The following is a 12,392-nucleotide window of genomic DNA, read 5'->3' on the forward strand; positions in this document are numbered from 1 at the left end:
AAAAAAAAAACGTGAGGGGGGCTTCTGTTGTGGGATTTGCTAGGGGAATCGACAAGAAATTGGAATATGCATAGCCTCCATAACCTAAAATAATTCCATTTCCCATCTCTCTGTTTACAAATGGAGCTCGTAACCTACACATTCAAAATATTGTGTTGTCATGTATAGAACCCTGCCAACGGGCTACAACATTCCAGAATTTCAATGATGGTGTAGACTACATATTGCCTGTATATTCACAGAATAGAAACCTTTTCTATTTCGATAAAGTTCGGCATCATTTCAACCAGGTGATTGGATGGGGATGTGAGCAGTCTATACAAGCAATATTAGGCTACTCTTGGAAATCCTGATATGGCTGAAAATTCTCTCTGGATTTCAAATCGTTCCCTGTTTGAAGTTTGGGGATTTATGAGACCCTGCCATAACAAAGCAGTTTCATACGTAACATTCCTAACTACTCGGCAAATAGTTGATTTGTGGACCCTAGCAAGATAACCCAAGACCGCCTGAAAAATTCCAACAGCATAAAATCTCAGCGTTATTAGAACTTGGTTCATAGGAGAAAGTGAAAGGTTTCGATTTGTCTGTCTGCATATATTTGTTTCAATTTTTGAAAGTAACAAAACACACGAATCCTTACTTAATCTAAATCTTTGCTCAAAATCTCTGTCATTATACATAAACACAATTCATGTCTATCACGGAAAGGCCTTCTTTTTAATAATATTTTTTTCATTCTAAAATTTCTTCATCAGAAGAATCCAATATGTCGAAAACAATATTGTTACGCTATAACTATTTACTACATAATTACAGTAACTGCATTATAAACAGATCATCATAAATAGCCTACTTGATCGATGATCAGTGATTTAACCAGCAAAAATCTGTTGATCAAATCTGATGGAAGACTGATCTCCGATCAAACACTGATTGTTCTTTCTGCAACAGAAATAGAACTGATGGCCAATCAAACCCTCCTTGATTGCCAATCATATTTTGATCGGTGTTTCTGCAACCGGGCCTTAACTTTCAGCCTAAACTATCTAATAAATAAGGACAACAAACTCAACTACACAAAATTTCTGGGACTTTTTATAGACGCCAGTTTAACATGGGATAAGCACATTGAATACATATGCACAAAGCTATAAAGAGTTTTATATTTGCTAAAGAAATTGACTACTTGCGTTTCTCAAAATTATTTAAGATGTGCCTACTTTTCTTTCTTTCAGTCGATAATTCGATATGCCCTAATTTTCTGGGGAAATGGAACCAAAATTGGAAGCGTCTTAATTTTACAAAAGAAGGCCATTAGAATTTTATGTAAATCAAATTATCTGGAACATTGTTGGCCACTTTTCAGACAATCACGGATTTTAACAATCATAAATTTGTATATATATGATCTAGTACTTTACACTCGACAAAATATCGACAATTACTCATTAGTGGCCAATATACATGATCATGAAATTAGAAATACTCAACAAATTAATATCCCATATTGTAGATTAATATTCCATATTGTAGAGCAATACAAACTTTTTAATTATGGGGATGAAATTATATAATAAGCTCCCTAGTCAATATTATAAATTACCAATCAATAGTTTCAAAAGTAGATTTTACAATTGGTTATTAAATAATCCCTTTTATTCTGTTGCTAAGATTTTCAACACAAATTTGTATGAAATTGTATTTTAGTAAATAAGTTTTAATTGTAATTTAGTTAGTTTTCTTCAATTTAAAAGTTTCAGATTATTTCATGTTTTGATTGTATTACTTAAATTTTACTGTTTCTGTTATTAGTGTTTTTTAAATGTATTTATATGTTTTTTTCAATGTATTCTGACGAAGCCTAAAACTGTATGTCTAATGGCCAAATAAATTGAATTGAATTGAATTAAATATCAGAAGCAGCTTCTCAAATATGGACTGAGCATTCCATACACACAGTAGTATCATTTTAAAGGTCAAGGAAATTTCTCAATTTTGTTTTGATGTGAACACAGACGAGAAACCCATAAATACAAGGTTGCAAATATTTAAAAAATTTAAGAATTTCGTATGTTTGCAAGCTCGAGCTATTCTTGCATTCTTTTGATCCAAAATTGGTCTACGCCCAGCGAAAAAAGTATAATTTAAACATTTCATTTCTAAGTACATATTTAAATGAGATTTTCCTTCATAGTTTCTGGAAGGCAGCTACAATATAATAATAATAATAATAATAATAATAATAATAATAATAATAATAATAATAATAATAGTTTTATTTTCCCTCGCAGAGTTAAGGCCATCAGGCCTTCTCTTCCACTCAACCAGGATCAAATCACATACAGAAAAATACATACCGGTATACAAATATTAACTTAAAAATAATAATAAACATAATTAAGTAAAAAGAGAGATTGAATACATATACACAATCAGTATTAACTTTAAAATAACAATAATAAAAATATATATAATAAAAAAACAGACTAAATACATACTCACAAACAGGAAAATACATTCTAGTATACAAGTATTAATTAAAAAAAAAGAATTAATACTTATGAATATAGTAGTCTACGAAATTACACATAAAATTCCAAAGAATTTTTTGGCAGAAAGAAGCGATTTTTTTCTCCCACCTCTGACATCAGCTTAACTTTGTGATACTCCAAAAATCCGAATACGAGATTTTGACGAAAATCTACATTTTCAAAATTTATAAGTAATTCTTATAATGTGAGTCTATTCGGAAAAGAAGTAGAAAATGGAATTCATCCGTAAAAATGTGAAACTTCAAATTTGCTATGGTAATAAGCAGGCTTCGAGACTTCGGACCCGATAGAGCAGTTCAGTGGGAAATCCGCATAACGGCGTACTGAGTATAGTGGTAAAGCGTACAGTAGGTGGGGGTACTGTAGAATGAATGCCAACAAATACGCAAAGGAAAACGCTCTGGATTTGAAGGTTCTGACGAATAATTTGGTTTTCATACAAACCTATTTTCAAACTGTGTCTGAAATTATTACACGGTTAGAAAAGTCAGAGCAAGAGATGCCGGAAGCCCTCAAATTAGTTGAGGAAATGACACAGAGAATTAATGAGACACCAAGTACACCGGGTACTGAACGTGTAAAACAGAAGTGGAAATCAATTTTATGTAAAAATAACGGATATGGAACATTGTGTAACATAAATAGCAAATTAGTGGACATAGAGTCACCCGAGAATGAAGGACTGTCTCTTAGAGACTGCAATGATGTTAGGTTTTTTCGTTTTGCTCCTATCACGTCATGCGACATAGAACGCATGTTTTCACAGTACAAACTGTGTTTGGTAGACAACTGAAAAAGATTTACGTTTGAGACACTGAAAATGTATTTTGTAGTACATTGCAATTATGTATTGTAACTGCACTTCCTAAAGACGACCAATAGGATAAATGAAGAAATTAAAATTGCTACATGTTTATTTCCACCATTAACATTGTGTATAATTAAGGGGATGCGATACTGAATTTTCTAATTTCTACATTTTAAGAGATAATGTATTGAAATTTTAACAGCATATTATGATCATGATTATGAATTAATCTGGAAAATTTCAATGATCTAAGTTAAGAAATAACTTTTTTAAAAAATAAAATTTGAAAATAACATGTTAATTTTTGGAAACCGTTTTTTGGAATCTAAAACAAGAGTTTTCTATGTTTTTTATAGTGCATATTATAGCTGAAAGACAGCTTGTGGTAATGGAGCATTGGAATTTAGCATATGAAGCAAGGGTAATGTTCAAAATTTCGTTTTTTGGATCTCAAAAATCAGAATTTGATTTATTTCACATATTATATTATACAGGGACATCATTTTATTTTACTAACATTTTTAATATTAACCTGGCTATACCTTTCTATTAACGATTGAAACAGGAAACACCGTTTGCTACCCTTTCCACGACGGAGTTCGATGATACTGGCGTAAAATACAAATCACTTTACTAGGTATAGGAGGGAAGAAAAGTAGTTCATCCATTTATGTAAACTAGAAAATATCGCAATTTTGAGTTTGATAATTTTCATTAGGTTTTTGTTTAATCAAAATACAGTACTGTATTAACACTTAGTGTTTTACACACGAATTGAGCTATCCATTCGGAAGTATTAATTATGCAGTGTATATTGTACTGTTACAGCACATTAGCGTACAATATAGAGAATGAAGTTAAATTGAAAAATAATTATAATATGAATATTTAAACACATTTTAGAAAATGGTGGCCGTTCATTTCGATACAGGCTTCAGTTCTTTTGTCCATATTATCGCACTATAGACTATTGTACCTAATTCCAATTACAGTTTCGTCCTTCGTACGAGTAACTCATGTTGAAATAATTCTGTACCTACTCTATAAAAGAGTACCTTACGTACTGTAAATTCATCTTCACTTCTGCCCGATCCGAAAAGATAAAATCACTCAGAAATGTTATCTACTGTCCGTTCAAGTGGTTTTGTCGCAGGATCGTAGAAGAGGGGGGGGGGGATCACGTGACAGTTAATTACTTAAGGAGGCCCTTTTATTTAAGTTATTTTAAACACTTGAATAATATTACGTAGACGTGCAATTCCTAACAGAAATTAATGTTTTCAGAAAAGAGCTAAGATAGCCCAGCTACTAGACTTTACAAAGGGCGAACAGAAGCAGGTGGGGGAAACCGGGATGCGACATAGGGAAACGGACGACAGTACCCGTACGAAAATATGATTCAATATTGAAAGCTCTTTCGTCACTGGAAAACGCGAACATATTTCTGAAACGTACTATACTCAATAACTCAGTACTGCTTACGCGCCCTCGACTCTGTGTCGTGAACGGTTGGAAGTTTACTAGTAGAAGGGGGTGGGAGTGAAGTACATTCCAAAACTCAGGTACAATAAAAATTGAAGTAAAAATAAAATGATGTCCTTGTATTTGCATGGCTTGTAAGTAAAATATTTTTAGAGTAAAAGAAAAACATGAAATTTCTTCAAAAACTGATATTTTTCAGTAGCGCATCCCCTTAAACACAAATGCTTATAAAAGACAGGAGAATAAATGTTTTTCACATTCTCTTGACATTGCCATTGTGTAATGTATATTTACTTTCAGAATGTACATATGTGTGTTTCCCCATACTACCGTACTCTACTCTAAATAGCAACGTCGTTACCTCAACACAGCTCTACCTTTCACTACCTGCAGCGAGTCAACAACCTATAGTACATGTACAGTAAACTTACTTTATCGGGTCCAAAGACTCGAAGCCTGGTAATAAGTCAATCACATTCAAAGATTAAGTCAGCTTAAGGCGAGCTGGTTCCTTAAAGGCCACAGAAACTCGAGTATTTATTATCAGTGGTATCAAAAAGTTCCACGAAAAGAGGACAACTTTTATTGCTGTCTGCCTACTAGGGATGTTTACATTTTTTAAAGCAACATCTCTCAAAATGCTTACTTAAGAACAGATAAAATACGCTCTCCTTCGGCTGCCGACAGATTTAACTTGGTCCGCGCACGTGTACTGCTGTATCTATGTATAAGTCCGTTCACAGCGCCTCTCGAGTGAGTCAAATTCCAGCAGGTCGGAAATAACGGATTGTTTTCTTATTGACTGAGACCAGCAGAACGCAGAGCAGGCGAGATTTGTTGCACAGAGAGGCGGCGAAGTTGTTCTGATTCTGGAGCTGCCCACCAGGTTCCGGACAGCTGACAGCTGAGCTGGGAGTAGAAACTTTCGTATCGGTTTTCCATCTACGTAGAAGTTCTGGGAGACTATGACGTCACGTAATAGGCCGTTGTCAACGAAACGAAAACAATTCGAGAGCGGAACTTTAAGGGTTCACATACAGTAATTAAAAGTCCTGTTTGAAAGAGAAAATGTTTGCAGTGTACAGCCTTTTTTAACATAAAACGCTCATCCTAACACCAATAAATAAGACATAGGCGGAATTTCGATCCGAGAGCTGATTGAGTTAGAAAACCACTTTATTAATAGTTGTAAAGGAAATTGATTTTTTAGCTTACTCTTGCTTCATTCTGGATATTAAATAAATTAAATAATAAATTTAGCCTGCTTGATCCCGTAAGGGCAAGGGCCTCCTGATTGACAGGGCTTGGCTCAGTAGACTTCACTCGTTAGGTGAGCTGGTCCTAAGGAGTGATATCAGCGAACTTGGCTGCAGTACTTCGTTTCTATGTACACAAACACTACATGCACTTGTAAGATTCGCACCACACTACACACTGAGGACGGTGGCTTTTAGATCTCTCCATAGCTGTCTGTCTCTTGTACTGCTCGTCCAATGTGGTCCTGCCTTCTTCTTGAAGAAATCTGCCCATCTAGTCGTCTGGTGTCCCACTCTTCTTCTGCCGATCCTGGGATCCCACAATGCCAGTCTGTGCGTCCATCGTCTATGGTCCATCCTTACCACGCGCCCTCCCCATTTCTGCGGTGTTTAGGACGTCTTTCATGCCGGTACGGTTGCGTAGCTCCTCGTTCCTGACTTTGTTCCTCAGAGAAAGTTGCAGGATTTTTCTTTCCATACTGCGTTGGCAGGTTTGAAGCATACGCCTCTGTTTTGATGTTAGGGACCAGGTTTTATATAACATATTGCAGTAATAACATCAGCATCTGGAATCTCGTTGATTTTTTCACGGCTTCCTTAATGTTACTTGTATCAGGAATGCAATAAGTTTCGTGGAGAAGTAGACTTTACTTCATTTTTGCAAATATTTAAAAACAATAATTAACATTGTAATTTAGGTAAGTTTCCAATTTATAATTATTACTATGTTAAACATCTCTAAAAATAATATGTTAAAAGCCTAAAGCAGTAAAATGAATGTCGCGCTTAAGCGGTAAGAAGAGGGAAATTGTTATGTGTGTTACGTTGGGAATACTGAACGTGGTATTTCACACTTATCGCGTATTGGTTCTGTGCGGAAAGCAAGCAAATACGCACGATCTCGCACAAATAAATCTTTCAATCATTGTTTTCTCGAAACATGACTTTTGCTTATGGGCCCTTTTTCCCGCTACCGCCTCAATTGCAATGTTGTCTCGAGAGAGATCTCGCGGAGTGAGAAAGCAATTATGAAGTAATTAGTAATTAACGGCCTTGTTGAATTTAAAGTGTAAAATACAGAATAGAAATAAAAATATCAGAATCGTACAGTATTTGAAATTCAAAACATCCTTGCAATGCAATCGTGTGCCCACAATCACTATCACGAACAGCATAAACATTTCATGCAATAAAGGGATCCGATGAACAGCCTGTCACTTTTTCTTTAAAATGGAAGCTCTGTCTTTTAATAAACGGTATGAAATTTAATTTTTTCATATTTAATCCATTACACTAACATTAGAATAAGCAATTTAAAAAAAGAAAAACAAAGGGTAACTCGTTGAACTTATAAAACACGATGCAAAATAATTATTAATAACTTGACTGGAAGAACCTGCAAGTGGATGGCGTCATTGTAGACTTTTAAGGACTGTCGTAGAATTGTGTGCATCCTGTTATTGCTGACTGCTGCTAGTCTGCAATATAATTTTTGGTGGGGTATTTATGCCCCGTAGTAAGGTGTAGGCTCTATGTGGCGTGTGAGAGTGTTATTTTTAATCGGTAATTGTGTTACACCGATAAAAATGAACGTTAAACTTAAATGTTCAAGAACAGTGAAATATGAATATGATTTCTCTTTACTGAAAATGTATAATAAAAAAATGTAATAAACATTTATAATGATTTAATTAGAATTATAAAACTTAAAATGGATAAGCTAAAATCTTGCTTAATAAGGGGGAGTTTTAAAAAAATGCAATTTTATAAACGGTAATCTCATTAAAGCGCGGCGATTAGTGTTGAGATAAACTGCTCTTTTGTGATCACTGTTCCACCTGTGATTGCTCATTTATAATCACGGTGATCTTAGACAGTGAAACAGTGATTGAACTGCGAACTTGTTCGAGGTGAACACTGAACAGTTCATTCTTTCCCGCTAATCACAGCGTCTCACTGAGATGTTTCAGTGCTCTCGATATTTCGCACATGGTAGGAGAGGGCGAGAAAATGTTGAGGTTATGTGTTTGTACTTCACAGAAGTCAAGTGTAAGCACAATACCGAGACGTAAATATAGACGTTTCATTATTTATTTCGCTATACTGGAGAATTAGCATGGTCACTTTGAACCGTGCCGTTACGTTTAGCACCAAATTTAAGTAAATAGGCCTACACAATGTCACCAACATAAGAACATGACGTTGGTGTGTGGCGTAGTTGGCGGGAGAAATTTTTTCTCTCTCTGTCTGCCTCCTTCGTTCTGAACATTATTGAGAGATAGCACCACTGTTAGCGACAATGTGTATTTGCGTAAATATTGCGAGTAAATTATGACGAGTGCCTTAGATGAGAGGCTCGGGACAGAAACAGTTTTGCTGTAGCGCATGCGCGGACCTCTCATGCAGTGGGAGCGTGATCCTTACTTGAATTTATTTTTGCGTGTACTTGCAGATTAAATGATTGAGATCCCTTCTTGCTCCGGTTACAGGCCTTGCATTTACGAAGGTTATGTTATGTTAGGTTAGCTTAGATTAGCTTAGCTTAGGTTAGGTTAGCTTAGGTTAGGTTAAATTAGCTTTGGTTAGGTTAGATTAGTTTTGGTTAGGTTAGCTTAGCTTTGGTTAGGTTAGGTTAGGTTAGGTTAGCTTTGGTTAGGTTATGTTAGCTTTGGTTAGGTTAGCTTGATTTGATTCGTCCATGTAGTAGTTAAAATTATATAATATGACAGTTTTTGATTCGTAATATTGTTAAAAAATAATAGGCCTATAATGAAAGCGGTGAATAATTTCATGGTCCTTAAATTTTTTTTCCGTAAAAGGCTAGGTATTTTTCTATAGGCCAGAAATAAAACAGCAACGCCGTCATAATTACGTACTTTACGCTTTGGCGAACATTAACCGGAAATTTACTTTCCGTCATTTTAATTGTATTCCGTGAAACACGCCTTTTTTCCTGTTAATTTCCTTGTAATAACCTAGTTTATTATCTTATTACATCTTCATTTTCATTTAATGCATTAAAAAAACCGCCGTTGTACTACATAAAACCTTGAACTTGACTAATGGAGTGAATTATTTAAGAATATAGTCGCGAATTTGACTACCACCATTTCGATTATATTTTGTTTGATAGGGCTCGGTACGGCCCGGTGACTAGTGGCCAGCGAGTAGAGTCGACTATCGATATTGGTCTGCCGTGGGTATTATCCAGTTGTTCCATATATTTTAAAAACAGATTAAAGATTTAAAAGTCAGTATTAATTAATTAATTTATTTATTCATTAATTTAATCTAATGCTGTAGACAAACTGAACATTTGTCTGGCTACCCAATATCGGCTAATAATTTCCATTTGATCTTGTCCAGTATTCCTGAAGTGAAATATTATATAGGAAGTAATGGAAAATTAGTAATTTTGACATAATTCACACATCACTCAGAAGATGAATGAAACACTTACAGAGGTGTGAAAATTATTAGAATAATCTTAATTTTAAAGGTTTTTAATAGTTACTTCACAAATATTAATTGAATTGATGAATATTGGTATATAATATTACTATACTGATGTAGGATATATTTACTACTAACAATGCCGGAAAGCATTGTTGTACATTGGTATTTTTCTTATTTTACAATTGTTATGGGAACTCAGAAATTATTATATTATGTTGGCGGAATTGGAAACATCAAAAATTAATCAAGAAATGCTTTAAACAAATTGTTCTTTGCGTTTACATTGTTGTGAAGGTTCAAATGTACGTATACATCTGTTTTGTGCATATAATTTTTTTATGTTTCCAATTCCGCCAACATAATATAATAATTTCTGAATTCCCATAACAATTGTAAAATAAGAAAAATACCAATGTACAACAATGCTTTCCGGCATTGTTAGTAGTAAATATATCCTACATCAGTATAGTAATATATACCAATATTCATCAATTCAATTAATATTTGTGAAGGAACTATTAAAAAACCTTTAAAATTAAGATTATTCTAATAATTTTCACACCTCTGTATTTTTTAAATCATTGTTATATTTCGTATAACTTTGTTATTATTGCAATTTTACTAGTTGAATAGTGTAGCAAATTAATAACGTCACTGCTTAAAATAATGGAATCAATTAACCATGTAAAATCCTGCCAGATTTTCGGCTGTCGGCTGACAATAGTATATCTTCCGGCTTTATGAAATTGAAATCTGCCAGGATCAGCCTGAAATCTACTGAATTGGCTACAGTGAATGTATTGTTAAAATCGAGCGCTCACAGTTCGCGGGCGTAGTAGTTCCCAGTGTTGTCACTAGGTAGCATAAGAACTGCAGCGTAGCGCACGCAGTGAGAAAAGAACATGAACTGTCTCAGCTGATGAGCAGTGATCACTGTTTAAAGAACTGTTTAATCACAGGTGTGATCGTGATTTTTCGATGACCGTGATAAAATCACAGGTCAGTGATTTTCTGCTCATCTCTAGCGGCGATATCTCAGGGCGCCATATCGCACGCATAGGTCGCAAGGTTACCTTCCCCTAGCCCCAATTCTCCGCTCTCAGAAGTAGCTACTAAACGTAGCTTATCAAAATATCATACCTCGACTGTATCCCAGGAAGTTAAACATTGGACAACCCTGATATAAAGTAGATTTTCAATTACCGGAGTGCTTACCATTCGTATGAAGGACTTTACGTGTACATTCTTGTCTTACTCTTGGTTTAAAGGGCTGTGAGCTAGAGTTGGGTCGATTCGTGAACGAATCGTTCATTCGAACGACTAATAATAAAGAATCGTAAGAATCGAGTCGTGGTATCAACGAATCGTCGTTCAAAAGAATCGTAACGAATCGTCGTTCAAAAGAATAGTAAGGAATTGACATGGTATCGTAACCCACGATTCTATTTCCTTGTTTGATGTAACCTGTCAACGGACATTTCCGAACCGTGCCGAATACTCCCGAGCGAGAGTGAAATCAAAATACTGCATTTGTTAAGTATGGAAAATAATGAACACAAACCTGAAATTTGCATAGTTAAATAGAGATGTAATGCAAAAAATGTACTTCATAATAAGGTTCAGTTGATAAATTATAATTTAGAAACATTCTCTTAGGTAATTTTGTAGACTAATGGAGGTCATGCTGAATGGTTCCAGCCAATGAGAAAGAGACAATCCAATGTCTCGCCTCTTATGCCATCTATGCGAGAGATTTAGAACGTTTTTGTTCTACGCGTGGTTTCCAAAGGAAAGTGTCCTGTAAGTCGTTCGTGGACGAATCGTTGGAATCGCAGAGTAGGAAGAATCGTGAACTCGTTGACGATTCAAAAGAATAGTTGGAATCGCAGACTGAGAAGAATCGTGAACGAATCGCTAGAATCGATTCGTAATGTATGATTGAATCGTTGGAATCGGCTTCTGAAAAAGAATCGTGTTGCCCAACTCTACTGTGAGCCAGTGCGTACGAAATGCGTGCAGCACTGCTGTCACCGTCATCACGTTTGTGATATTGATTACACACGCACAGCGGTCAGCCGCCCCGAGTTCCGGATTATGAACAGACACAATGGAGGGGCGGCGGGATGTCTTGACGACCGTAGCGATGCGTCTCTTATCGGGCTGGAGCTCCCAGACGTGTCTTGTTTCTTCATTGCAGCTTAATGCAGGCAGCGCATGAAATATTCATAAAAGTCGAGAGTGGAAATACAACGCTTAGCGACTCTGCATAATAAAAGTTCGTTTTGAAAAAAATTGTGTTTGTCAATTTCATGTAGGCCATCGATGACGAAAATGTAATCGTGCGCCGAGCCACTGTGTAACTGCAACGTGCATAGCACCTATGGAGGGAGGCGGACACCCGAAGGGGAAGTGAAGCAACTGTCTGACTTATTAACGGATTTTCATTTTCCTTACGTCAAGCACTTAAATATAATTTTATACAGTACAAGGCTAAAACTAATGTTTAGTACGTGTAACGAAGAAAGAAATGAACAATAAATGAACAATATCACAACCTAAAATTAACTGTCTTCAGAATGTCTCTGCGACAGAGTTTCAAAATCAGGAATTATGTCACTTACTGCCAGTCGTAGTTGATCACGAAGGTAATTTTCTGTTAGTCGTGATCTAAATTTGGTTTTTACTATTTTAATTGTTGAAAATAATTTTTCACAAACGTAAGTTATAGCGAACATGGCTTCAACAGAGCAAGCGAAAGAACGAAGCTTCGGATATTTATTTTTTGGCAAAGATTTGAAAGCTCAACATTTGTCAAGTCCTTACATCTAGCTTTCA

The 12,392-nt window shown here is 35.3% G+C and overlaps 1 protein-coding gene across 1 annotated transcript in view; it reads right to left on the bottom strand.

The window, feature by feature from the left end:
* The window catches only part of LOC138711714 (nucleoredoxin-like), a 498,087-nt gene that overhangs the window by 193,410 nt on the left and 292,285 nt on the right, over positions 1 to 12,392 (bottom strand). The window lies entirely within an intron of this gene.

Source organism: Periplaneta americana, chromosome 13 (assembly GCF_040183065.1).
Source record: "Periplaneta americana isolate PAMFEO1 chromosome 13, P.americana_PAMFEO1_priV1, whole genome shotgun sequence".
Lineage (NCBI taxonomy): Eukaryota > Metazoa > Arthropoda > Insecta > Blattodea > Blattidae > Periplaneta > Periplaneta americana.